Genomic DNA, 25,820 nt, shown 5'->3' with positions numbered 1-25,820 from the left:
TTTGTTAAATAGTAAAAGAGGAATTTTAACTTGTAAAAATGCATATAATATTTTAAAATAGAGAAAAGTTTTCAAAAGTGCATATAAAGTATGATCTTGATAGAAGAATTTGGTTAGAAAAAAATTGGAAGGAAACACATCAAAATGTTATCGAGTAGGTTATTTCCAGGTGGTCGAATTATGGGAGATTTTTCTTTTATTCGTTAATGCTTGCTTTATTTTGCAAATATTTTTAAAAAGCACGTGTGGCCATATATTTTAGTCCCGTTTTCTCTCATGAGCTATTTTGAAGAATGAAAGTGTAAATCCTGGGTCTCACCATTCACCACTGCGTCCCCACTCCTCCTCTTGCGCAAATCCTGATGCTCCAGGGCCTGGGTTCTCTCTCCGGGGCATCATGAAAGGTTTTTGTATACAAGAGTCCAAAAGCCAGGTTTCCAGGTACCCTGAAGTTCACCTCTACCCTGCCTTATTCGGGGAATCCGGACATATTAAACGAGGTGGTGAAGCTGGAGTGGGGGCAGAGAGAGGTGGGAGGGATGGAGGTGGGTGATGGGCAGGGGAGGTATGGGTTAGCTTTCCCCCATTTGGCTGCAGTATTCCCAGAGATTCAAGACCCTGAGAAGTGCAGCCTTTCTGGCAGGGGCGGGCTGGGCAGCAACTACGAGGCACGTACAGGGCATCTCTGAGCCCTGGATGGTGGAACGAAAGAACGGGGAGAACTGAGGAGGCAGCTGAGGAGAGCCAGGTTTGCTGGCCCCAGCAAGGCTCAGATGCTCACAGGAGTTCCCAGACAGGAGCAGGGAGCTCCAGTAACGACTGAGGTACACATCTCCAGCAGCCTGATTTAGTTCAGTTTAGAAAAGTAAAATAAAATGATGGCTTCCATACCTGAGGGTCTAGAGCAAACCCCTCTCTGCCCAACGCATGGACCTGGGTGCTCTTTGGTGCATTGGTTGGTGGTGGTTTTCTGCTGCTGCGGCTGACGGAATCAGCCTTCGAAATCTTAGCTGCAAGAAAGACATGGGCTGAGGCCTGCAAGTCACCTTGGAAAGTGGGCAGCCCCACGGCCTTCCAACCATGCTCTGCAGAGCTTCCTCAGACCCACTGCAGAAGCTGGGAGGAGCAGGAAGCCAGGGCTCCCTCAGCTCATCAGAGTCTTTATGTTCCATTTAAACCAGTTTCCTGCGTCCACTCACCACAAGCCTGTGTGGCTCTAACCTGTAGGGGAAACACTAGTCCTGACCCCCACCTCGTTGAGACCCAGAAGGGAGAAGTTGTCCCTTGCCCTGGGGAAATACAGCAGAAGCTGGACTGGAACCCAAGACTTCTGGCTCAATCCAGGCCTCTCTACCTTTCTTATTTTGTCCCATGAGGAACAGAGATAATAGGAGTGTCTCTGTGAGATAGCAGTGCCTTGGCTGTTTCTGCAATTCTGTTGTTCTAACCCCTCATTTCTCTCCAAGCTCAGGAACAAGTATGTAAAGTTTCTGCCAAGAAGTACATTTTGTCAGATTTCCACAAACACAACATTTCTGTTTAAAGAAAGGTAATGCTCTATGTTTGTGACAGAGCGATCAGGAGAGACACCCTCGCCCCTTCACAAACATCCAAGCCCAGGGTGCACCGGTTTCGTGCAGGCTAGCAAGGGCAGCCTCCTCAGCGATGCATGAGACAGCCAATGGCAGATCCACTGGCTGGCCCTGCAGCTGCATTCCTGCCCCCTTCTGGTCCACCAAGGCTGGGCAACTAAAAACGACCCCCCAGACACCCTTGGAGCTCGGCCTCCAGACACAACTCAAATTCCACTAATCAGACATACTACGTAAGACTTTGGTTTGCATCGGGAGCATATGGTTAGAGAGGTAAATCATGAGACCTCCATTTGGATGGGGAACTAGAACCAGCAGCTGTAGTGGCAGCTTCTTAATTCTCTAAGTGTTTTCTTGATTCATCCATTTCTGCAGCAAGTTATTTCCTGTTATTCTGCATGGCCTTCTCCATCTTGGCAGAGCGATTCTGGGGGCTAGGATGTGTCCTGGGAAGCTGACCTAGATTCGTCTCCTCCAGATCTCTAAACTACTTTATAAGCACCTAATTCCCTGTATGAAAACATTGCTGTTTAACCCAGCTAGGTGGATTCTGTCATCTGCAACTTAACCCTATTGAATTTGGCATCTTTGCCCATCTAATAAGAGAAAAAAATTGTATTCATTATAGTTTTAATTTAATCTTCTCTTAATTTGAGTGAAGTTGAAAGTCTTTTTCAATGTTTAAAAGGCCTTTGTATTTCCTTTTCTGTGGACAATTTGTTCTTTTTTAAGAAGTACAATCTTGTTCGTCATACTTATTCTCCTATTATTTCTTCCATTAGCCTTATAGTTTTATTTTTCACATTTAGGTCTTTAATGCAGCTGGATTCCCAATTGTATATGCGTTAGGGTAGGCAGCCAGTACTATAAGTACTATCTGCTTCTTGATTTATGTGTATCTTTCATCAAATATCATATTCACATGGGTTTGTCCCTGAGCCATCTCTACTCTGTCCCTTTGGTATATTTGCCTATCTTCACACCAGCATTGCGCTGTTTTTATTAAGGTAAACTTGCAATACTTCTCCCTAAATAGTAGGGTAAATCCTCCTCCTTGCTCTTCTTTCCAAAAATCATCTTAATTATTTATGTATATTTCTTCTCTACAAATTTAAAAATAATTCCATTGAAGTCCTCAGAATATCAAGCTAGAATTTTTGTTGAGATTGTACTGAATTCACAGATTAAGAGAATATTAACACCTCTATGAAGTTAATTTATCCAAAGATGAGTAGTATTTAGATGTTTTATGTCCTTAATTTTCATATTTTTCTGTATTGCTATTTTGTGTAATTTCTGTCAATTCTTAGGTAATTTATAGTCTTAACTATTGTGAATATCTTATTTTATCTTGTATTTTTGGATGGTTATTGATGTTGAAGGTAAATGCTACTGATTTTTGTAACTTGACCTGGGATCTAGCAACCCTGATGATTATTTGTATTAGAGTTCATTATCTTCTGTTGATTCTGTTGTGTTTCCTATGTAGAAAATCATCTATAAATAGAGTTTTATCCCCTCCTTCCAATTCTTATAACTTTAGTTCCTTTTCCTCTTTGATAACATTTTCCAGAATCTTCAATAGCATGTGAAATCTGGCATCAAGTGAGGTCATTCTTAATTTCTTCCTGATTCTAAAGGGAATGCGTCTAAAATTTTTGCATTAAGTATAATGGTTGCTGTTGATCTTTGGTTTATAAAATCTATCAGGTTAAAGAAGTCTCTTTCTAGCTCTACTTTGCTAAAATGTTTTTCATTGTTATATGGTTGTTGACTTCCCAGAGTGGTTAAATTGAAAAAGACAGACACTTGAGGTGTTGACCAGGATGTGGCTGCTGCTGGGAGTGTAGACTGGCACAGCCACGGTAGCAGACATGGTCGGCACTCCACCCAGAACTCCGCCCCCCCAGTCCTTGTCTCTGCTCCCCTCTCCCACCTTCACTGGTTTTACCCCCAGTTGCCCAGACCTGTAACTATTTCTCAGAGGATGGGCCTTATGCTACTGGGACCGCTTTGCCCACAAGGACAGAAAGCCAGAAACGCCCCCCATGGCAGCCCTGAGGCCAATGGCTAACAGGTGAAGGAGCGTGAGAGCCCAGCATCCTCATGTCAATTTGGGACACCCCTGAGGCGTATTTTACATTCCTAAGGCTTCCTGTGGGATCCAAGAAGCTCCGCTCCACAGGGCTTGGCCTTAAATCACAGCTTTGTGTGGGTTCTTCCTCTCCTCTGTCTTGCTTCCCCCACTACTTTAGCCATTTCTCTTTAAAGCACACCTTTAAAAAATCACACTTACATAAGTACTCATCCCAGGGTCTGCTCCTGACCCCCACTTCTCAGCTAAGACACTCACGTTAGAAAACTGTTCAGCAATATCTATAAAGGCTGAAAACACACATTCCCTGTGATCATGGTTCCACTCCTAGGTACGGACAGAAGAAATACATACACAAGTTTGCCAAAAATTATGTATGAAAATATTCATGGCAGCACTCTTATTAATAGCCCAAAACTGAAAACAACCTACATGTTCATCAAATTATCTGAATAGATAAATAAAATGCCTTATAGTCAGATAACGGAACACTACATATCAATAAGAGTGAGTACCCTGCCACCGCGCCAACAATACAGATAATTCTGACAACTCCAAAGTTGAGAGGAAGAAGCTAGACACAAAGCGGGATGTAGGGTGTGACTTCATGTATTTAAAGTGCACCAGACAAAACTATCTATGAATCCAACTTTGTTTTTTCACATGGCAGTCAGTTGACCTAATACCATTTATTGAATAACATGTCTTTGTTCTGCGGATTTGCAGTCAGGACAATTGTTGCCCTTGTCAGAGGTGAGGGGTAGCGACTGGAGGGAGCAGGGGAGACATTTAGGGTCGTGGGTGATGAGGATTATTTTAGGCTGGTTACTTTTAAAACTGCAGATGAGAAGGGGGCTCTGAGGAGTGGAATTTGCTTGCCCTTTGATGAGAGACATTTGCGTTTGTGAAGGAAGTCTCCATCTGTGGGGAGTGTCTCCCTCTCTGCACCAGGAGGAAGGCGGGATGGCCTTATCTGGAACTCTTAATGGGGAAGGCAAGGACTTAAGTTGTTTACTGTCTGGCAACCTCAGGTAATTGACCCCACCCCCCACCAACATCCTCCTTTGTCTTTAGCTGAAGATAATATTTAATATTTAAGCTGCGGCTTCTGCCATTTACTTAATCCAGTTTGATTCTTATCTAAAAGTTATAGGACCACCCAATAACCAGACCCTACCGGCACTGATACCATTTTAACAACTCTTTGTACATATTCTTTCCTTTGTCTTGTGAAGAGATAACTCACATACCTATGTATTAAATTTAGCCTTACTCTCCACCCATGTTTGCAGCAGCAGCTTTTCCTGCCCATGGGTCCTGTCCCCACGCAGCAGCTCTGACTGCCCTTGGGTCCTGTCCCCATGCTATTCCATACTATTCTCTAAATAAAAGAGCACTACTGCCAGACCTTGAGAGTCCAAGAACTCTTTCTTTCGACTCCTCGGCTCACCAACCCCGCATCAATGGGTACTGTGCACGGATGCTCTCAGTTTGTGAAAATTAATTGAGCTGTACACTTATGGTTTGCAAACCTTTCTGTAAATATATTATTCATCAATACTCTTTTAATTAGAAAATAATGAGGTGTTGAACTTTATAGGTCTTTTCTGCCTTTATTGATGTAATTACGTTGAGAGCTTTTTTTTTAATGCTGGACCATCCTTACACTCTTAAGATAAACCTTCCTTGAGCCTGTTGAATGCACTTGTTAATGCGAATTGGATTTGGTTAGATCTCTGTCTATTCTAAAAAGTGAAAGGGTTCTACAATTTTCTCATTTTCTTCTTATGTAGTTTTGGAATTGTGGTTAAACTATGAGCTTGGCAATTTGATGTCCTTTTCTACTTTCTGGAATAACTGGAATAAGATAAGAAATGTCTCTTCATTGATGGTTTAGTAGGACTCACAAATTATCTGGATTTGGGTCTTTTTTCAGAGGATGGAGTATGTAACCATCTTTTCTATTTATTTAGTGTCAATTGGAAAGTAACAATTCTCTATTTCTTCTTCCCTCACTTACAGCATTTTATAAATTTCAAAAAAGCGTGTCCATTTTCTCGTGGAGTATTCAGATTTATTAGCATAGTTCTTGTAATTTCATGGTTTTATTTTTTCTGTTTAAAACTCTTACCCATCTGGAATTTATTTTGAGGTAAAGTGAGATTGTGGTTCGGGCTTTATTTCTTTTTCCACCTGGCTACCCAGTTGTCCCCGCATCATTTATTCAATAATACATCTTCTCCTCAGGGAAGCTGATTGATGTCAGGAGAGCTGTGAGTGGCAGCTCCATTGTTCACTGGTAACATCAATGGAGTAAGAGGCTCTGGGATAGACAGTGAAGACGTGAGCCCTTGCCATTTCCTCCACTGAGGAGATGGAACAAAAAAGGAAACAAACAAATAACCCGATAAGCATGCCCAGACAGATCCCTGAGGGCCTGTCTCCGTGGAGTGGACCCACTGGGGAACTAGTCTTGTAGAATCCTTCACACAGCAGGAGCTCAGGGGAGGCAGATATTGTGGTACATAGGGTGTGGGGCTGTTAGAACAACAGAGCGGTAGCCCTCTGTTTTCTCCCTCTGCATTTTTTTCATTCTGCAATGTCACAACAAATGAGCAGGCGATTTCCTCAAAGTCAGAAGGCGCCTGTGACTTATTTTGCAGGGAGTCTGGCTTTCACCTGCGTTGAAGAGAATCCCAAGGCTCCACATAGGAAGGGGCCCACCTTCCACAGCAGCAGAGAAATGGCTGTCCCATCTCAGGCGGCTCCCTGACGGGAGCCTCACTTATGCCTCCCCCTGATGGGCAGAGTGGGTCACACAGTGGAACTTATATGATACAAACCCAAAACATGAGTGACCCCGTTGTTTTTAGACTATTCATAGTGAGATGTGACTGACTAGAGAGGAAAAGATTATTCACTCTTCAAAGACTACTGCCATACTGCCATCCCGTCCCACATGTGTGTCTCCATTAGGAAGCACTCAGCTAGGAAATATACTCCCTCCAGTGTTGATCAAGAGAAAAGGAGAGAGAAAATAAACCCCTCACGATGGAAGAAATAGTCTCTCCTTTAGTCTGATTGGGCCATTTAGACGACCTGACCACTCCTGTGGACCAATAACAGTCCCCAAAGAATCCCGTGCACTGATTGGCTTAAACCTGGCTACCTAAGCCAGTCACAGGCAGGGGGTTGGGGCCATAGTAACTGGACCACTGTCAGCCCAGTCCAGTTCTCCCTGCTGGTTACATGGGCAGACCCAGGACGTTTGGGTGTCTGAACCAAACTGGGCAGGTACTGGGAAGAAGGGCTGATTGAGTATATGCTGGGGAAGCAACTGGCAGTGTTCATGACATTTTCAGTGTTCAAGAATTTTTTTTACTTTTTAATTTTTTAAATCATGGTAAAATATATAACATAAAATTTTCCATTGTAACCATTTTTAAGTGTACAGTTCAGTGACATTAATCACATTCACAGTGTTTGCAACCATCACTACTATGTATTTCCAAAACTTCTTCATCACCCCAAACAGAAATTCTGTGACCATTAAGCAACTAACTCCCACTCTCCCTACCTCCAGCCCCTGGTAACTTCTAGTCTGATTTTTCTCTCTATGAATTTATCTGTTCAAGATATTTCATCTAAATGGAATCATACAATATTTGGCCTTTTGTGTCTGGCTTATTTCACTTAACAGATATTTTCAAGATTCATCTATGTTACAGCATGCATTAAAACTTCATTCCTTCCTATGGCTGAACAATGTTCCATTGTGCAGATACACCACATTTCGTTTATCCATTCTTCTGCTGATAGACACTTGGGTTGTTTCCACTTCTTGGCTGTGGTGAGTAATGCTGCAATGATCGGTGGCATACAAGTATCTCTAGAAGTTCCTGTTTTCAGTACTCTGGGGTATATACCTAGGAGTAGAATTGTTGAGTCATAGAGTAATTCTATGTTTAGCTTTTTGAGGAACTGCCAAACTATTTTCCATAGAGGCTGCACCATCTTACATTCCCAGCAGCAATGTACAAGGGTTCCAGTTTCTCCACATCTTCGTCAACACTTATTTTCCTTTCAAAAAAAAAAAAAAAATCATGGTCATCCTACTGGACGTGAAGTGGTTCCTCACTGCGGTTTTCATTTGCATTCCCCTAAGGACTAATGATCTTGAGCGGCTTTTCATGTGCTTATTGACCATTTCTATACCTTTTCTGAAGAAATGTCTTTCCAAATCCTTTACCCATTTTTCCCAATTATTTTGCCAAACAACTAGAGTTGTTTGTCTTGTTGTTGTCTTGTCTTATTGTCATTGTTGTATAGGAGTTCTTAATAAATTCTAGCTAGTAAACCTTTACCAGATATATGATTCGCAAATATTTCCTCCTATTCTGTAGTTTGTCATTTCTCTTTCTTGATAATATCCTTTGATGCATAAAAGCTTTTAATTTTGACAAAGCCAATTTATCTCTTTTTTCTCTTGTTACTCATGCTTTTGGTGTTATATCTAAGAATTTCTTGCCAATTACAAGGTCATAAAGATTTACCCCTCTGTTTTCTTTTAAGGACTTTAGTCCTTAAATTTAGGTCGTTGATCTATTTTTAGTTAATTTTTGTTAAAAAGACTATTCTTTTCGTATTGAAAGGACTTGCCACTCTTGTCAAAACTTATTGCCCATAGATGTATGGGTTTATTTCTAGACTCTCAATTCTATTTCACTGTCTATATGTCTATCTTCAAGTCAGTGCCACGTCATTTTAATTACTGTAGTTTTGTAGTAAATTTTGAAATTGGGAATTGTGAGATTTTTAACTTTGTCAAAGTATCTTTTGTGTCAAGAAATTTTTTTTCAAACCTTTAAAAGGTTGTTATTGCTATTCAGGACACCTTGTAATTCCACATAAATTTGAGGATCAGTTTTCCATTTCTGAAAAATAGAAGACTGTTGGAATTTTCATGGAGGCTGTATTGAGCGTGTAGATTGCTTTAGATAGTTTTGACATCTTAACAATATTAAGTCTTCCTATCCATGAACATGGGATGTCTTTCCATTTATTTAGGTCTTCTTTAATTTCTTTCATGAATGTTTTGTGGTTTTCAGTGTACAAGTTTTTCACCTCATTGGTTAAATCTATTCCTAAGTATTTTATTCTTTTAGATACTATCTTTCTGGAATTACTTCCTTAATTTCTCAAAATCCTCATTGTGAATTGTTTATTACTGGAGTACAAAAACAAAACTGATTTTTGTGTATTAATCTTGTACCTCTTACTTTCTTTCAGCAGCTTCCTCCTTGCCCACTTTCCCAGAATATTCATTGCATTTCTTTTCTTTTTGACAGACTTATCTTTTCACTGGATATTTACAAAGTCAAAGGGAAGGTCTCAGCGGAATCCACAGAGGGTATGTGCCTCCTCTCAGCATCCATCCTCTACCCTACCTCTCAAGAGAGTTAAGGAGACACAGTCACTCGGGTCCCTGACTGACAGAGCTCTGCCACCGTCAACGCAGGCTTCCAGTGTCACTGCAGTGAGTGCTGAGGCATGCCCCCAGATTCCCCTTGGGGCCTAGGTGCTGAGGACTGTCTTCTCTTGAGAGGGGCTCACAGCTGAGACCCTCTTGAGATACTACTGAGATACTACTGCTTCACTTGAGGTTTTCCCCTCCCTGGAGAAAGCCCACATCCAGAGACTTGGGGTGCAAAGGCCCAACCCCCTTTCCCCACTTTGGGGATCTCTGAAGGGCTAGCCCAGCTTCAGAGCAGCCTGTGGGATAGGCTGAAGCCACTATTAGGACTGAACTCAGTTGAACTTCTCCTTCTGTTCGGTTGTGTTCTCCTCTACGCATGTGTTTCGAGAACACCGTGCAATAAACCACCCATGTGCAGATCTCCATCTCAAAGTCTGTTTTCAGGGAACCCAACCTGAACAGGCATCTTCAGGGCCACTTCCAGTCCACCCGCAGAAAGGGGCAAGTGCATGGAGGAGCACTGTGGAAGGTCTGGGATGCCGAATGATAGGGGTGCCACACATCACATCCACCGCCTACCACCCAATCACACGGCCACTCTCAACATCTCAGAGTGGGAAGAAGGAGTGTGACAGTGTCTCCTGCAAATGGGTGAGCACTTAGCTGTCTCTGCACTTGCATCTACACACACACGTTCCAGGGCAAAACACATCTGCAGCATCTGAGGAATTTAAATTTGAGGTGACTCAGGCCCATGTTTAGGTGGAAGAAGGGACACACTTTGTCAGCGCCCAGATCCCTGGACTCTCCTATTACAAACCTCTTGTGGGACCCTTGTATTCAGAGTGTTCAATTAAATCATTGATGCTTCCTCTGCTTTCAGAGGAAATTTGTTTTTCAGAAGGAGCAAAGTGAACTCTGAAGACTGTGGGAAAGGATTAGTAGACAGTTGCCTCTTGGCCATAAATTCCAATGTTTCATGGGGCAAGAGGGGGCCGTGTGGCCTGGCCATTTCTGCCTGTAGGGGGCCGAGCCCATCGCCAGACGTGTGAAAGAAGGCAGTCTTCACCGACAGCCGCTCTCATCCCTCAGGGGGCAGGGGGCCCAGGGAGAAGGAGGCAAGCCTGCCACGGGGTCCTGGACACCGGCTGCAGAAAGGAGGACCAAGGAAATGTCAATAACAGGGCAAGCCAAGCTTCACAGAATTGAAGACCCAGCGCTTTATTGTGTAACAAGGGAATGTTTTGTTTTTTTAACTCAGAGCATTTCCCAAAACATAAGAGAGTTGAAAACCTTTCATGCAGATGCTCCAAGCCCTGGGGAATGGTCTGTGTTAGGAAAAGGAGGTGGGTGGATCTGGGTGCCCTGTGCCTCCCCTCTCCTGTCCAGGGGCTGTCCATGACCTGTCAGCCAGGAGGCCTCAGTTCTACCAAACGGCAAGTGTTCACTGTCCCCCCAGTGGTGCTGAGGGCAAGTGTCATAGGTGAGCCTCTTGGGAGTGGCTATGTCCTGGGTGCCCCTTGCCCCTTAAGGACCTAGTGTGTGTAGGTGAGAAAGCCATTTCAGAAGACCAGAGCCGAGGCCCCTCCCATCATTCCTCTGGGGCCCACGACTAACACCACTCTGAGTGGCAGTGCCAGTGAGGGTGTTTCTTTTCTTCTGTCTCACTTTGCCCCTGGCCCATGGCCTGGGGTAGCTGTGCTCCATGCCCTCGTCACCTGCAGTGGCTGGGGACACAGGGCTCCAGTGCTGGCTTCTCCCTCCCTCCTGCTCTCTCCCATCCTCCCCTTCTCTCCTTCTGCCTGGATCTCCCAGGCCATCCACCTTGGGCCTCCTGGCTGTGCACATGTTGGCTCTGTCTAGGTTACCCTGATGAGTATGGGGAAAGCTCATCTTTTTAACATCCTTTTCCCTCTTTCTGCTAGTTTCCTCTGAAGTTTTTTCTGTGTTCTTACATTTCTTCTCCTCTGTTCCCTCTCCCTGGCTCTCTGCTTTTGCCCTTCTCTTTTTGTCACATAGACCCATTACTGTGTGTCTGTTTCTATTTTTTTTTCTCCTTGTCACCCACACTCGAAGAAGGGAGGTGGGAATAAATCCTCTTCTGGACTTAAAAAGGCTCAAAAGAAGAAGCCGCTCCTCCCCACACAACCACTGCCAAAGGACAAAAACAGCCCACCTCGGACACTTCCCCCTCTTTTGGGGCAACTTTGTTGTCCCTGTCCATTTTGGCATTTGCAGGATTTCCCAAGACTTTGGGGGCGAAATTCACACTTTGGCCTTGGAATGGGGAGCCTGCGTCGTCCGTTATCCTCCACTCAGCTCAGAAAGCTGCTGGAAATGAGCTATGGCTCCCGCCCCGCGTGGCTTGCAAGAAGGATGGGCTCACCCACATCCCAGGCTCTCCTCACCGATCAGACCCTTCCCCACCCAAACACCCCTCGGCCACGGTGGGATGATGTTTATGCTGTGGCCTCCAGTCTGTTAACTTTCGGTTTCTAATCTGATAAAGACCCTTCCCCGTCCCTGGAGAGTGAGTGACCCTCCAGACAGACACGGGGAGAAGGGGACCCGCAGGCTCTAACCTGCAGTCACATCTCGAGTGTGGGAGGAGAGGAGCCCTGGCATTTTTAAGGGCCTTCCCGTCCATCTCTCATTTGATCCTACAACGCTCTGTCACATGGGTCCAGGAAGCTGAACTGCCTCGGTTTCCCCCGTGAGGCCACATGCAGAGGGTTGTGCAGAAGCAGAGCTGGCCGCCGTCCATCGGCCCTGGAAGGGCAGCCGGTCACGGGACAAGCGTGAAGTCCTCGTAACTCTGAGAAGCCGCGCTGGCCACCCCTAAGTCCCCCGTTGTGGCTGAGGTTCTGCCGTGGCCTGGTGCCACCCATGCCTTTGGCCCTTTTCTCTCATGTTCCTTCACTCCCAACCAATCCTGAAGTTCCCTTTAGAGGGAAAAGATGCATTTGCCTCCAAGAAAACAGAGAAAAAAACATACATCTGATCCAGTGAGGTTGCCTTTGGAAAAAGCTGACCTCTACCCAACTCTAGCAAAGCCTATGCCTAAATTCTCAGCAGTAAATAAAAGTCATCTCCATTTTACAGAAGATGAAATTAAGGCTCAGAGTGGTACAGTGTCTTGCCCAAGGTCACACAGCAGCTAATAAGCACAGAGGGGGGTTAATGCAGGACAGCTCATCCTCCTTAGCCCACCCTTTAGCTGACTCCAAACCAACTGCAATAAGTGAGAGCACTGTCCCAGAGGACACACAGTGTGCAAACAGATCCTTGAGACTAAACTTCATGACCTGGGGAGGGGTGATGCAGGAAATACCTATTTTCTTCTCTAATAATATTGAGTCTAGGGTTTTTGGGGAAGGTGTTCTTTTTTTATGAATTTGTAGGGAGGGCATAGTGCTATAAGGGTGACATAGAAAATGATACTTAAATCTATGGAACACCTACTATGTGCTAGTTAATAGAACACACATTCACCTACTGGTCTTAGTAATCACAAGAACACTATGAAGTAAGCATATACGTTTATTATACAGAAAACTAAGGTTCTGACCTTTAATACACTTGCCCAAGGTCCAATCACTTGGACCAATGTCCTGTCCTTGGTATAGCCCCTGTTAGTCCACTACAGCACCCAGGGTACCCAGCAGACACAGTGTGAGGGCTGTCCCACAGCTGCAGGTGGACCTCAGCTCTCCCACAGAGCCCCAGTGCAAACTTGCCCAGGCAGATTCCCTGCGGACACACCTGCCCAGTCTGAATAAGCAGTTCCTGCCTCATACTCCTGCGCCCACCAGGCCTTCTCCATGCTCACCAGCTCTGGACAGTCTTCCACTGGATTGTAAGGCCGACAGGACAGGGACTGTATATGCTTCAGTTACCAGAGCAGCCCACAGCAAGCCCAGGGCCTGCCAAGGAGGCACTCGGGATGCATTTGATGAAGGGAGGAAAGAGCGGAGTATGGGCAGAACAGCCCCTACTCAACCCTTCCGTCACAGCAATGCTGGACGTCCTTCATCTAGACTGTGAGAGAGCAGGATTTCCTGGAACAGGTGGACAGTTCACCAAATCCCAGAAACCAGAACCATAACTTCTCCCTTGGAATTTGTGATGGAAGTCACCTAGGAACCTGATTTTAAAAGCATTGTTTGCCCCTCAAGAAGTGAATTCATAGGAACTTCTCACCCAAGAGGTGTGGCAGGCTTAGCTGTCAACGAGCCCAGGAACAGTCATGACCAACTGGTGGAGGGTCGAGCCAAGTGGTCATTAATGGGAGCCAGAGAGTATGGAGTTCACATCCCAGTTCTGTCAACCATGTGTTGTGTGATCTTGGTCGGGCACCTTTATTGACTAGGAGGTCTCTGGTTGCAAGTAACAGAAAACTCAGATTGGTCCACTAAAGAGAACTTATGATCCAGGAGTCTGAAGAAGTCCAGAGTTACTTTGGGTAGCTTGATCAGGAATATGTGATTATTTGGCTCCTCTGGGTCAACTTTATTCCCAAGGTACCTCTGCTTATCAGAGCAAAATGGCTGTGGCAGTCCCAGGCCTCACCTTTGCCTATGACACGGTCCATAGGAAGACACAGAATATGAGTCCAAGAACTCACAGTAACGAATTGGGGAACCAATCTGAATGGACCCCTAGGTCACATGTTGGTGCCTGAACCAATCAGAGCAACCACTGAGATGGAATGTGCTATCAACGCTCCTAGGCAGTGAGCTCCCCCAGACCAGGGGAAGGGCCCCGTTTCCCTGGAAGCACATGGGTCTTCAATGGAAATCTGGAGCTCTCCGGAAAGGAAAAAGGGCAAGATGCAGGGGAGCTGCCCACAGGAGTGCAGGGTCCACGGAAGTCCTACATCTCTCTGAGACTGTTATTTTAACTGTCAAACAGGAATAAAATAATAACCGTTCAACACAGCACGTAGGGCTCATGTGGCTTCAAATGAGATAATGAGCAAATGTACTTTGTAAAGTCCAAAGCTCCACATCGATGGCTCTTTATGTTTTTCAGGTTGCAGACTCTTGAGATTCTGATAAATCTATGAAACATTCACGTAACAACTAGATCTTAAGTTAACATGAGGGAAGCCCTCTTAGGGAGAAGAAACACTATTGTACCTATGACCCTGACTCACTAGTCTCTGTGAATACCTTCTAGCTTGTGCTTAGCCTAGATGATTAAGCACTGCTCGCTTTTACAAAATACATGATCTGTAGTTCTATGACTCTTGCTTACGTATATCTCCCAGCTGTGATAAGATAACTTTGGTCTCTGAGTTCCCCAGGAACATGACGACATCCAGAAAGAAAAATTCTGCATTGGTACTCAGCACAAATGACAGAAGAGAAAATGTGGTGCCTTGAAGTTCGTCACACTGGATGGTTGACATCCCTAAGCCCCTCCTTTGCTGCCCATTTCCCCTATACAACTGCCTCAAGATTCTGTATGATTTTATGATGGTCCTTTAGGACACTAGTCTGCCATCTTCCGATTATGCTAACCAATCAGATAAACTTTCCTATCTCAACCACAGGCTTGTTTGCAATTGATTGGCACCAGATTAGAGCGAGCAGAGCAAGCCCCTTTTTCCTCAGTTACAAATTTTCATTTCATTGCTTTTCTTTTTGACAGACTTATCTTCTCACTGAATATTTACAAATATGGGAAGTGCCTCTGCCCATGGCTAGTCGAGTCCAGGAGAAATCTCAGGACTCTCCCAGCGGCTGCTGGGATGTTCTTTCTCCCAGGGACTGTCCCCTGAGTTCCCCTGGTGGCTAAAGAAATGAAACAGGCTCTAGATTTCTTTGTTTGTTTGTTTTTGCTTCTGGTAAATTGACCGGCTCAGTCTGGAATAAGGTAAGTCGCCTCCGGGACTCCTGTGAACTTCCTTCCCCTCCTCTGGGGTCCCTTCCATTCACAGAGGGGCCATCTGGGCACACATGCAGAGTGAGAACACTTGTAGGACTTTCTGCCCTAAATCTGGAAACCGGTTCACTGGTGTCTGGTTTTTCTGTATCTGGATCTGTATGTCTGTCCATCTTGTGTGTCAGAATGAGGAGAACTCAATCTATCCCGAGAAAAGGCCTCTGGACTGCCTCTTGGCTAAACGGGCTGAGTTCAGCTATGAACCCATGTCTAAGAAGATAGTTTTCATTTATACCACCACATGGCCACAATATTCTTTAGACTCCAGAGAGAAAATGGCCAAAATGGGACAGTTTCAGTTTACCCAAACTGGTGTATTTGCATATGCAATTGGAAGGAGCTGGTTATAAATTTAAACAACCAATAGGGAGCCTATTTTAATCTTTTGAGGCTTTTGAAATCAGGAATAATTTACTGCCTCTTTAAAAGAAAATAATTAAATAAACATGCTAGCGAAACAAAACCAAAGCTGCTCTTGCTTGAGCTTTCACACTTCAATTCCCCCGAAATTCCTGATCTAAAATTAAGCAAGTGAAAATGAGCAAACTTTTGAGATAATTTGGAATTGTAATGGTTATTCTGGGGAACCTCTGTTTCAGATGACGTCACCTTAAGGGGATACCCTTAAAAGAGAGAATTCAGAACCTCTCATGATGGAATGCAGTCTTTGATTAATATACAGAAACTTCTAAAAGACAAAATGATTTCAAAAACTGCTAGAAAAAGGATCCCTGTAGCAAAAAGAAAAGAATCTTTCGTAAATATTTTTGGCCATCTGAGCAGGTCCATCTGCCAGAAAAACAGTTTGGACCCAACTATTCCATTGAGTTTTGCACCCGAGACCTGGTTAAAATGTTGAATATCTCTGTTTGTGTCTATCTGTCTCTATGTTTATTTGTCTGTGTCCAGATGATATAACTTCTAAGGAGCTTTATTTAATTGGCTTAGAGTAAACACTTTTACAAGTTATTTCTAAATGTAATAGAAACTAACCCAAATGTCTTTCAAATTAACATGATATAAAATGATCTTTCATTTGAAAGCTTATTTGTTTGTTGGTTTGATTGGAACAAATATGTTTTCAGAGTTATCAACACTGGCTATGTTACAAACATTATCTCTGTTACAAAACTTGTCAGCAAGAATAATACCAGAATAATAGCTGATTTTGTCTGATGTCTCATGAGGGTTCTGTAGGCAATCTAAATATAATTATTGGGGGAAGAATAAACTAAATAGATCTAAAAAAAGATGAAAGGCTTTTGGAGGAACTTTTTAACAGTAATTAAGTGTAATGGTATATGTACTTAAAACAACTCAAGAGGGTGGCTAAATGCTTTAATGTCACATGAAGTTTTTGAGAGTAATCTAAACATAATTGTTGGGAACAAATAATTTAGATAAATAAAAACGAGTAAGAGTTTTTGGGTACAATAATTATGTTTTATGGTCTGTATACTTAAAAAACAGTTTCCAAAATCTTTTTGGTAACAACCTTTAGAGCTCCACTAAATTAAGTTAAATGATAAAAACCTGTTGAGTATCTAGGTCATTTCTACATAAGACAAAATATTAGAAATTGATTGCTGAACACAGACTTGTCCGCCTCTGGTCTCTTATCGCAAAGAAACTGAAAGATGCTGAGTTTACTGATAAACATGTTTTGTACATGCTGAGAAATCTTCTGGGAGAAAGCACATATTTCTGGGAAGTCTGTATACAAGGAAAGTGAAATGTATGTTTTCAGTAAGGAAGGTATAAAGAATAGAGATATTTTCGTTTGTTTTGTTAAGAAAGATAAATTTGTCCTGAAGGACTAGGAAAGAAGAAAGGAAAGAGACAATGATTGTTGCAGCGATGCCGTCCCCCTCTCTGACCTGGACCCGCAAGTGCTGCACCTGCTCCCACCCACCACCCAGCCCTCAGGCAGGATGTCTGCTCCGGTCCTTTCGTCAGCTACCCCCAGGGTGCCCAGGGAGCGCTGCTTAACCTCCTCTTTGCAAAATCCTTGAGGACAAGGACTGTGCCATGCCACCTCTTATCCCACAGCGCCTGTCTCTGGCGGTACGGAACACTTACAAGCTGTTATTGTGAGGGTTGGAGGAGAAAGGAATGGCGCAACTGTACGCAAAGCGCCGCCCCCGCCCCCGGCCCCGCCGCCCCCCCGCCGGCAGCCCCTCCTCGGTCCGCCCTGTCCTCCCCTGGCCGCCCGCCCCGCGCGCAGGAGCCGGCACGCTCGCTGGCGGCCAAGCTCAGGCCTTCTTGATGCTGGATGTGCGGCAGCCGCAGCTCCTCCCGGCAGAGCAGAGGGTCCTGGCGCCCTCCGCCCCTTCTGTCATCCGCAAGGCCGCAGGCTCCTGCGCTCTGGGGAAGGCGGCAGTGGGCCTGCTTGGTTGTCACGGGCAGAGCAGCCCGCCGGCCTGGCTCCCCACGGTCCAGGCGGAGGAGGCCAGCCTGGGTCTGTTAATAAGGGCAGAACCTCCGGCCCAGCAGGAGCCTCGCTGGCTGGGATCAAAACTCCAGAGCCTGTTGTACAAAATGCCATTTTTCCCTGGAAACTGAACGAGCATCTTACCTTTTTCTGACTATATGGTCTTTTCCTGCCCCCCTCAGCTCTCCTTCCCACCCAAACCACACAGGCACACTTCCTGAGGAGCAGCTGCCTTCCAAGTGTCCTCCCAAAAAGAGTTGTTTTTTTTAAGTTCATAAAAATGCCAATCAAAAAGGACAAGACCCAGGCTTGAGGGAGCTCCCATAGCCAAAGATGGGCAATTAGAGCCCAAAAGGGATAAATTCTGTAAGGAACTGAACACATTCAATACATAAAATCACTGGGTTTAAAAACATCCGTAACTCAATGTGTGTTTATGGGAACTCTCTGTACTGTCTTCACAACTGTTCTGTAAATCTGAAACTATTTTAAAACGAAAAGTTTATTTAAAAAAAGAAACATCTGACGTGAAAGGCCACATACTGTCTGGTTCTATTTACCCGAAATGTCAGAACTGGCAAATCAGAGAGAGAAAGCAGCCCAAGGGCGGCCCTGGGCCGGTGGGAGGGGAGCCAGGAGAAACTGCCTAGTGAGCAGGGGGTGTCCTTCCAGGATGATGAAGAAGTTCTGGAGCTAAACAGTGGTGATGGTTCGCAGCATTGTGAATGTCCTAAATGTCCCTGAATTGTACACTTTAAAAGGGTTAAAATGGTAAATTTTATGTTATGCACATTTACCGTAATAAAAAAAAGAAAAAAGTTCAAATGCATACATGTATGGCAGAGCGTAAAATATGTAGGAGAATGATAGTAGTTCTTTAATTTCAGTGTGGTGGGTATTCCTGGGGAGGAATACAGAAAAACGGGATGAAGTCATGGTACCTGAGCTATATGTATACGTTCATTCATTCATTTACTCATTCATACATGCAGGAAACGTTTACCGAATGTCTGCTATGTCCCACTCACTATCCTAGGGTATGGGGTTCTGTGAAAAGAAACAGACGGAACTAACCTTCTGTTGTAACTACAAAATTATCGTTTGTTTCCCTGAGGAAATAGGGCTGCATATTACACTGCATCTCTTCATGGCTGGTCCCTGTGCGTTTACGCTTCTGTGGAGGGCGCTGTGACACGTGGTCTCACAAGACTGTCTCATTGAATCACCAACAACCTTGTGAACGAGATTTTAACCCCACTGCACAGTTGAGTCCTGAAGGCTTTCGGGCTCATGCAACTTGCCCAACGTCACACTGCTAACAAGCGGTGGAGCTTGAATTCGAACCCCGAGAACCTGACATGTGACTTCCACGTGACAGCGTGGGAAGGACAGTGCGGATGGCAGCTCCCCAACCTGCTCCCTGCCTCAGGGACACGTGAGGCCCTGCCAACTCCGTCTAAGCATCCTTGTAGATGCTTTGATGGGATTTCCAGCAGAGCTACAAGGAGTCTTCATGTAAGAATGTTTTTAGCAGGAGATAGTTAGTCTGTCTGGGTTGTTTATTATAAATAAACCTGGGATTATGGATTTATGGGATACAGCTGGCTGAAGAATGAGATATAGTCATATAGGCTCTCAACCTGAGTGAATAATGAAGCATAAACTCTAAGAAGCCCAAAATCTAAGTGGCTTTCTTTGTATGAGCTTGCACTGCACGCCTCACTAGGTCTCGTCTGTTACTCTGACACGGGCCCCAGCGCAGAAGAAGGGACTTTTTGTGAAGCTGCATTTGATGGCCCCTCTCCCTGGACGAGACCAAGGATGCACCACCGTGTCCATGCCTGCTAGTCCTTGTATCCTCCTCCTAATAATTAGTAAATTTTACTATTGACTAGGATTTTAAAATCTGAGTTTATAATAATATTCATATTTTAAAAACACCTCATTGGTCCCTGTAAGGGGTTGCTAGGGAATCAACTCTTTTTTCTAAAACTTGATCAGGGCAAGAATCAAGCACTTCTCTGCCCATCTTGCACAAACTGCATTTTAGAATAACTGATTTCATAAGGGAGATCTCTCTTTATTAAAGGACTCCAGTTAGTCAATGCAGAGGGATTGAGAAAATTTCAAAAGCACAATTTTGCAATTCCTAATGAAATATTTGGGGGACTAGTGGTTAAGATTCAGCGCTCTCACCGCCACAGCCCGGGTTCATTTCCCGGTCAGGGAACCACACCACCTGTCTGTCAGTTGTCACACTGTGATGGCTGCGTGCTGCTGTGATGCTGAAAGCTATGCCACCGGTATTTCAAATACCAGCAGGGTCACCCATGGTGGACAGGTTTCAGCAGAGCTTCCAGACTAAGATAAACTAGGAGGAAGGACCTGGCCACGCACTTCTGAAAAATTGGCCATGAAAACCCTGTGAATAGCAGGGGACCATTGTCTGATACAGTGATGGAAGGTGAGAGGATGGTGCAAAAGACAAGGCAAGGTTCTGCTCTGCTGTCCACAGAGGGTGGGAATTGACTAGACAGCACTAACAACAAAATGAAATATTGGATCCGGGTAATGACTATGGATGGCTGTGAAATCGTTAGGTGAAGAACTGATCAGGAACATTATAAAAGATGGACCAGATTGATAACATGGATCCACCTGTTGGGAAAGACAGAACAACTGGACACCATGTGCGCCCTGATGTGGTGCCAATAGGAAGTTCCCAGCACCCCAGTACCACAGCGAAAAGAGAGCAAACTTGAGCCCAGTCAAGGCCCTAGATCTGGCTGTGAGTTTACAGGAAATATGGGAGCCTGAGGAACTTCTCAGAGAACATCAGGATGAAGCAATGAGCCAAAACCTGAGCACAGAAATCCTACAGGACAAATGATCAGGTTTCTTAGACAAAAAAAGTAGGGGGCATGAGAAAGGAGCAGGGAGATTGAAAGAGACATGAGAGATAAATCAGCCAAACGCCATGGGTAGACCTTGTTCGGATTCTGATTCAAACTAGTCAGAGGTAAAAAGACATGTTTGAGCCAATCAGGGAAATCTGAATACACTCTGATATTAAAGAGTAAACATTTATTTTGATAGGTTCTTTTTGGTATTGCGGCCATACTTAAAATATAGGCTAGAAAAACATACGGAATCAGTTATGGCTGAAATAATGTGACACATAGAGTTTGTATTAAAATACTCAAGGAGAGAATGGATGAAATGAGATTTGTCATGTGTAATGAGTACGTGAAGATTACTGTTTTCTCTATTCTTGGTATGTTTTAATTTTTCCGTAATAAAAGACTAAAGTCATTTTTAAAATGCAGAAATAGTGAGCAAAGGAATAACACGATATGCTAATTCTCATCCTGTGCATCTGAAGACACCCCAGTGGCTCTGACGTCTCCTGGGAGCACACACTCTTACAGCCTGAGTCCCACGATTAGCTCCAGCCTCTACAGTGCCCGGTGCTCAGGTGGGCTGGGTCCCCAGGCGGCTGCTCTCCCTTGACGGGACACGGTGGGCTTCTCTGGCATCTCCTGTGCTGATCACCTCCTTGCAGATGCTCAGTAGGGGCATTCGAAGTGATGAACTGGATCCAGTGAATAGCATGGGGGGTTGGATAGTTTGTAATGAATCAGAGAATGGATTGATGTGGAATAGGATCGATGAGATTAAAAGTTTGAGGCGGGTGGTGTGGAACGATGGAATGGGACGTATCAAACTGGGCTGACTGGAAAAATATGGGTGGAATGAGATGAATTGGATGGAATGGTTTGGAATGGAAATAAATGATATGTTAGGTTTTCCTATGACAGTAACAAAAAAAGGTGGGATGGCATCGAAGTAATAGAAATCTCAGAAGCCTTTTAAATACATGCAGGAGTGATTGACTCAAAAGAGATTATTAAGAAGTGACTGGAAATATCAGAGGACCAAAATTGCTAAACACCTGTTACACTGATTTGATTGAAATCAAATCATCCTTAATTTTTTCCAATTGAATCCAAAATATTAAGTACAACTTCCTAATAAAATAATGAGAAATTTAAGTTTTTCATCCATGCTCCCCATCCCCCATTAACTGAAAACATATTTCCCAGCTGTGGGTTCACATGAGAAAGCAGGTTTGATTATCTTAGTCCTCTGACTCTTAGAAAAGAAACTACCTTCTCTCCAGGTGCAAGAGCCAGGGACACATAGCAGAAGCGAGATCCTGGGAGGGCTCCGAGCGTCTAATATATATTTTCAGTGCTGTCGTAGATAAAATGGCCACAAATACTTTGACACTCCTTCTGTCAAGAGATGTAGTATTGTTTGCCCCCACTGAATTGGCTGGGTTCCATGCCTGTTCTCCTCAATAGAATGTGTCAGAAGTGATGTGGTGCCAGTTTCCAGGCCCAGAATTTCAGACTGCAACCTCGTCGAACACTCATTTTTGGAGCCCTGAATTGCTAAGTAAGAAGTCCTGCTACCTAGATAGGGGACCACATGGACAGGCCCTGAAACTCCACAGAGAGGAGGAAAGGCCCAGCTAATCCCAGCCAGCCCCCTACCCCATACCCGACACTCCCACCAGGACACCAGGCATGTAAGTGAAAGCTTCTTGGAACCTTCAGCTGCCAGCTGAATCCCACCAGCCATTGCACGCGGAACAGAAGAATCGTCCTGCCGAGGCCTGTGCAAATCCCTGACACCCTATCATGAACAGAATGAAACAAACGCTGCTGTAAGCCACTAGGCTGGGGCAGCTTCTACTGCAACCACAGATCATTGGAACAAGTGGTGCTCGCTAAGCACGTGACACAGAGACGGTGGCTCCCCACTGTAGTGGGACTTTGGGCGTAGAGCCAGCCTTGTTTCCTGCCTGGCTCCACCTTGTGACCAGGTGGCTGGACCAGAGGAGGGGGAGTCATGGGCAGGGTGAGGGCAACAAGCCCACCTGGCTATGGAACCACAGTCCTGAGCTCCAATGTGAGAAGGGACAGATGTCAGGCAGGGTCTCTGTCATTTGCCTGTTTGCCAGGAGACTGAGAGACAAAGGAAAACAGACAGAGGAAAGGACACTGGGCTTGGAGACAGCGCACTGCTGGGTGACCTCAAGCAGACGCCTTGATTGCCTGAGCAGGTGCCTTCCTAACAGCAACACTGGCTGCATTGCTGAGCTCCGCGGCACAGGAAACCTGCACGGGCACTCAGGGGAGCGGGTGACCCTCACAGCTCCTGAGATGCACTGGCTCTGCCCTTCTCCCTCTTTGGAGCAGCACAGCAAGGGGACGGTGTACCCGGATGGGGGTCATGGCATCACAGGCCCTGGCTGGAAGGCCTGCTCCACCCAGAGCTCACCGCCCCTCCCAGACCTCAGTGTGCTCATTGGCAGGACGGGGACAAGACTGAACCTGTGCCCCTGACGTGAGGATGACTGACGTGGTGTACGGAATGTGCTGGGCACAACCTGGGCTCTGGATAAATGTTGGTCCCCTTCCTTAAGCTCTCAGACAAATCCCCCAACACCTCCAGGTTGGGTTTCATAGGTTAGAAACAGGCAAAATGTTCCCTATATTGTTTTAGTTTTGTTTTGAATCTAGGAAACCTAAGGGGTCAGTAAAACTCACATTGCATCGAGCAGTCCTGATCCCCAGCCCATGAGTTCGGCGTGCCCACATGCAAGCGGAGGCCGCGGTGGTCTGTGAGTGAACAGCTGGCGTGGCTCCACACTCAGAGAAAGCTGGTTTGGATGCCTGGCTCTGTCACTTATTAACCCTGAGACTAAGGCAACACCCTGCACCACTCTGGGCCTCAGTTTCCCCACTTGTAAAGTGCTGCTACTAGAGCCTTGCTTGCAAAATTGCTGTGAGGATTAAATGAAATAAAATGCTAGGATGAGGCAGTGATATTAAGCAGTCGGCATCATAACTGTCACTGTCTTCGTCACATCTGCAAAGAGGACCCGCTAGGCTCAGAAGATGCAGAGAGAGATGTCTGGGGTCTCTACAGAGGCAAAGTAAATGAGAGCTGGCAGCCGTCTTGACTCCAGAGACAGCCAGCCTGCAGGGCTGAATCACCAGGGAGCAAAGGAGAGGATGGATGTACTTGTGTGCACGCCAGGATGCCCTCCTCTGGTGCACAGGCTCCTGGGAGGAGCAGGGCAGGCCCCTCTCATGTGTGTCTCCTGAATGAGCTGGGAAAGGGCACAGCACTGAGACTGAGCAGCCAAGAGGGGTGTCTGGTGGAAGACATGCTGGGGCCCACCCAGCACCCTAGGCCCTTGTTACTGGCGGCCTCTACCCCAGGACGTACCCAGGCTGGCGTCTGACTCTCTCCTTGAGGACAAAATTCTTCCAGGGTGGAAAGAGGCCTGGCAGAGGTGGCCCTAGGCCCCAGCTGGTACAACGAGGTCTGGGATGGTCGCAGGACCTGGGAGAGAGGGACCAAAACAAACCAGGACTGGACAGAATCCGTGTCCTTTAGGAGAGAGGTCCAATTCAACTCCCAGTCTCCGTATAATCAACAGGTAAAAATAGGTTCGGTTGTTTAAAACCCCAGCTGCATTCTACAGAGCCATGATGACCCCTGATGGGCCGGCCCTGATGAGCTGAGGGTGGAGGAAGCCAGGGGCGGCTCTGCAGGATAGAGGGAGGATCCGTTGGCTGCATGGAGAAGACAAGAGACGGAGGGAGAAGTCTAAGGCCAGATTCTGCAGGGCAATGTGCCAAAGGGAAGAGCCTTCATGATGAGAGAAGAGCTGGGGCAGCCCAAGGGTGCTGCAGAATAGACGTGACCCATGACCAGTGAGGAGCTTCAGGTGATTCACAAGGGCGTGACGGGCGCTCCCTCCCGCCTCCGCTGTGTCAGCCCGCGGTGACATCTGCGTCGCTCCCACATGCTGCTGCGGCTGTGGCTCTTTCTGTGGAACTCAGAGAGGGCAAGCTTTTCTTATCTGGCTGTGGGAGTGCCCTGCAGAGGTGGCATATAAGAACCAGGAGCCCAAGTCAGAGGGCACCAGGAGAGGGTGAGACCCACGGAAATCACAGAAGTCCTGGAGAGTCACCCCAGGTCATGGAGTCGAGGGAGTGAGGCAGTTCTATTTACCGCCAGGTAGAGAGACCCCGGCAGACACCTGGGCTGGACACGCCAGTGCATCCTTCTCTGTAGGGGAATGTGGGCAGTGGAAAAACAGGACACTGGTCTCAATGTATTCACATCCTAAGATGTTCTCTTGCGGGAATGAGAGTAGCCTAGGTCAGACTAGGATATGACTGCCAAACCCCTTGGCCAAAGGGCCCAGGGCCTCCTCTCGGTGATGGTGTCACCTCTCACCTGAAAGACACTGACACTGCCTGGGCTCCCACATCCGGGAGGAAGAAGGAGCCCTGGACTTGGCGGGGAAGTGAGATGCACTGTTGGGAGACCACGCCACCCGCCCAGCCCCACATCCAGCAAATGCTTATTTAGCCCCGATGTTCACAGCCCCAGGAAGCATTCACAGCCATCCATCCCAACCCTCCAGCCGCCTCCTGTTTAAGATGCCGGGTGAGGGCTCTGTCCCACAGTAGGAGAGTCGGCAAACGGGCTGATGTTTACAAACTAGGAAGTTTGGTGAGTGGGGGCCAGCCTCCCTGAGCGTGGCCACCTCTGCCGTCCTCGCTAAATACAGCTCAAGACCTGCATGGTGAGGACCAGACAGGGCACAGCTCGCCCCGGGCTCTGTCTGCAGAGACAGCCACTGGGGTGACCGCTGTCCTTCTGGCTCAGGGCTGCACAAAGAGATGTCACAAGTAGAGTGAGTTCAAAAATGCTGGACCTTGGGGCCAGCCCTGGCTTATCACTCACCAGCCAGTCGCCTCAGGCACTGAGGACTTTTGTGACCTTCTGACGCCCCCTTTTAACACACAGATAGAGAAAGAGGCATCAGGCCTTGTCCTCACAGAACATCAGGGCGCAAAGCCTCCTTAAAGATCTCAGGACCAGGAGTGCCGTTCTCCAGCAACGTGAAACCACAGCAATAATAATACTACTGAGCACTCACACCTTGCTTCCCATGTCACGCGTGTTTTACATGCCTTAACCTGCGACTTAGGTTCTACTGTTGAGCATACATTACAGATGAGGAAACTGAGGCCCAGAAACTATAAGTAACACCCAGTATCGCACGCTGAGGAGACGTGGCAGAGCTGGGATTTGAGCCCGGGCGCAATGGCTGGAGTCCACTCTCGTCCTTGGCCAAAACACTGCTGTACTCCGGCTGACGGCGGCTGCTCTTGGGCACTGCGAAACGAC

At 46.1% G+C, this 25,820-nt stretch overlaps 1 long non-coding RNA gene across 1 annotated transcript; it reads left to right on the top strand.

The window, feature by feature from the left end:
• The first annotated feature begins 4,403 nt into the window (after positions 1 to 4,403).
• Positions 4,404 to 9,580, top strand: LOC139076737 (uncharacterized). Its single transcript, XR_011528640.1, has 2 exons — positions 4,404 to 4,718; positions 9,036 to 9,580. It is a non-coding gene; the product is annotated as an uncharacterized lncRNA (long non-coding RNA).
• The last annotated feature ends 16,240 nt before the right edge of the window (positions 9,581 to 25,820 follow it).

This window comes from Equus przewalskii, chromosome 17, assembly GCF_037783145.1.
Source record: "Equus przewalskii isolate Varuska chromosome 17, EquPr2, whole genome shotgun sequence".
NCBI lineage: Eukaryota > Metazoa > Chordata > Mammalia > Perissodactyla > Equidae > Equus > Equus przewalskii.
This window is presented reverse-complemented; position numbering and strand designations above follow the sequence as displayed.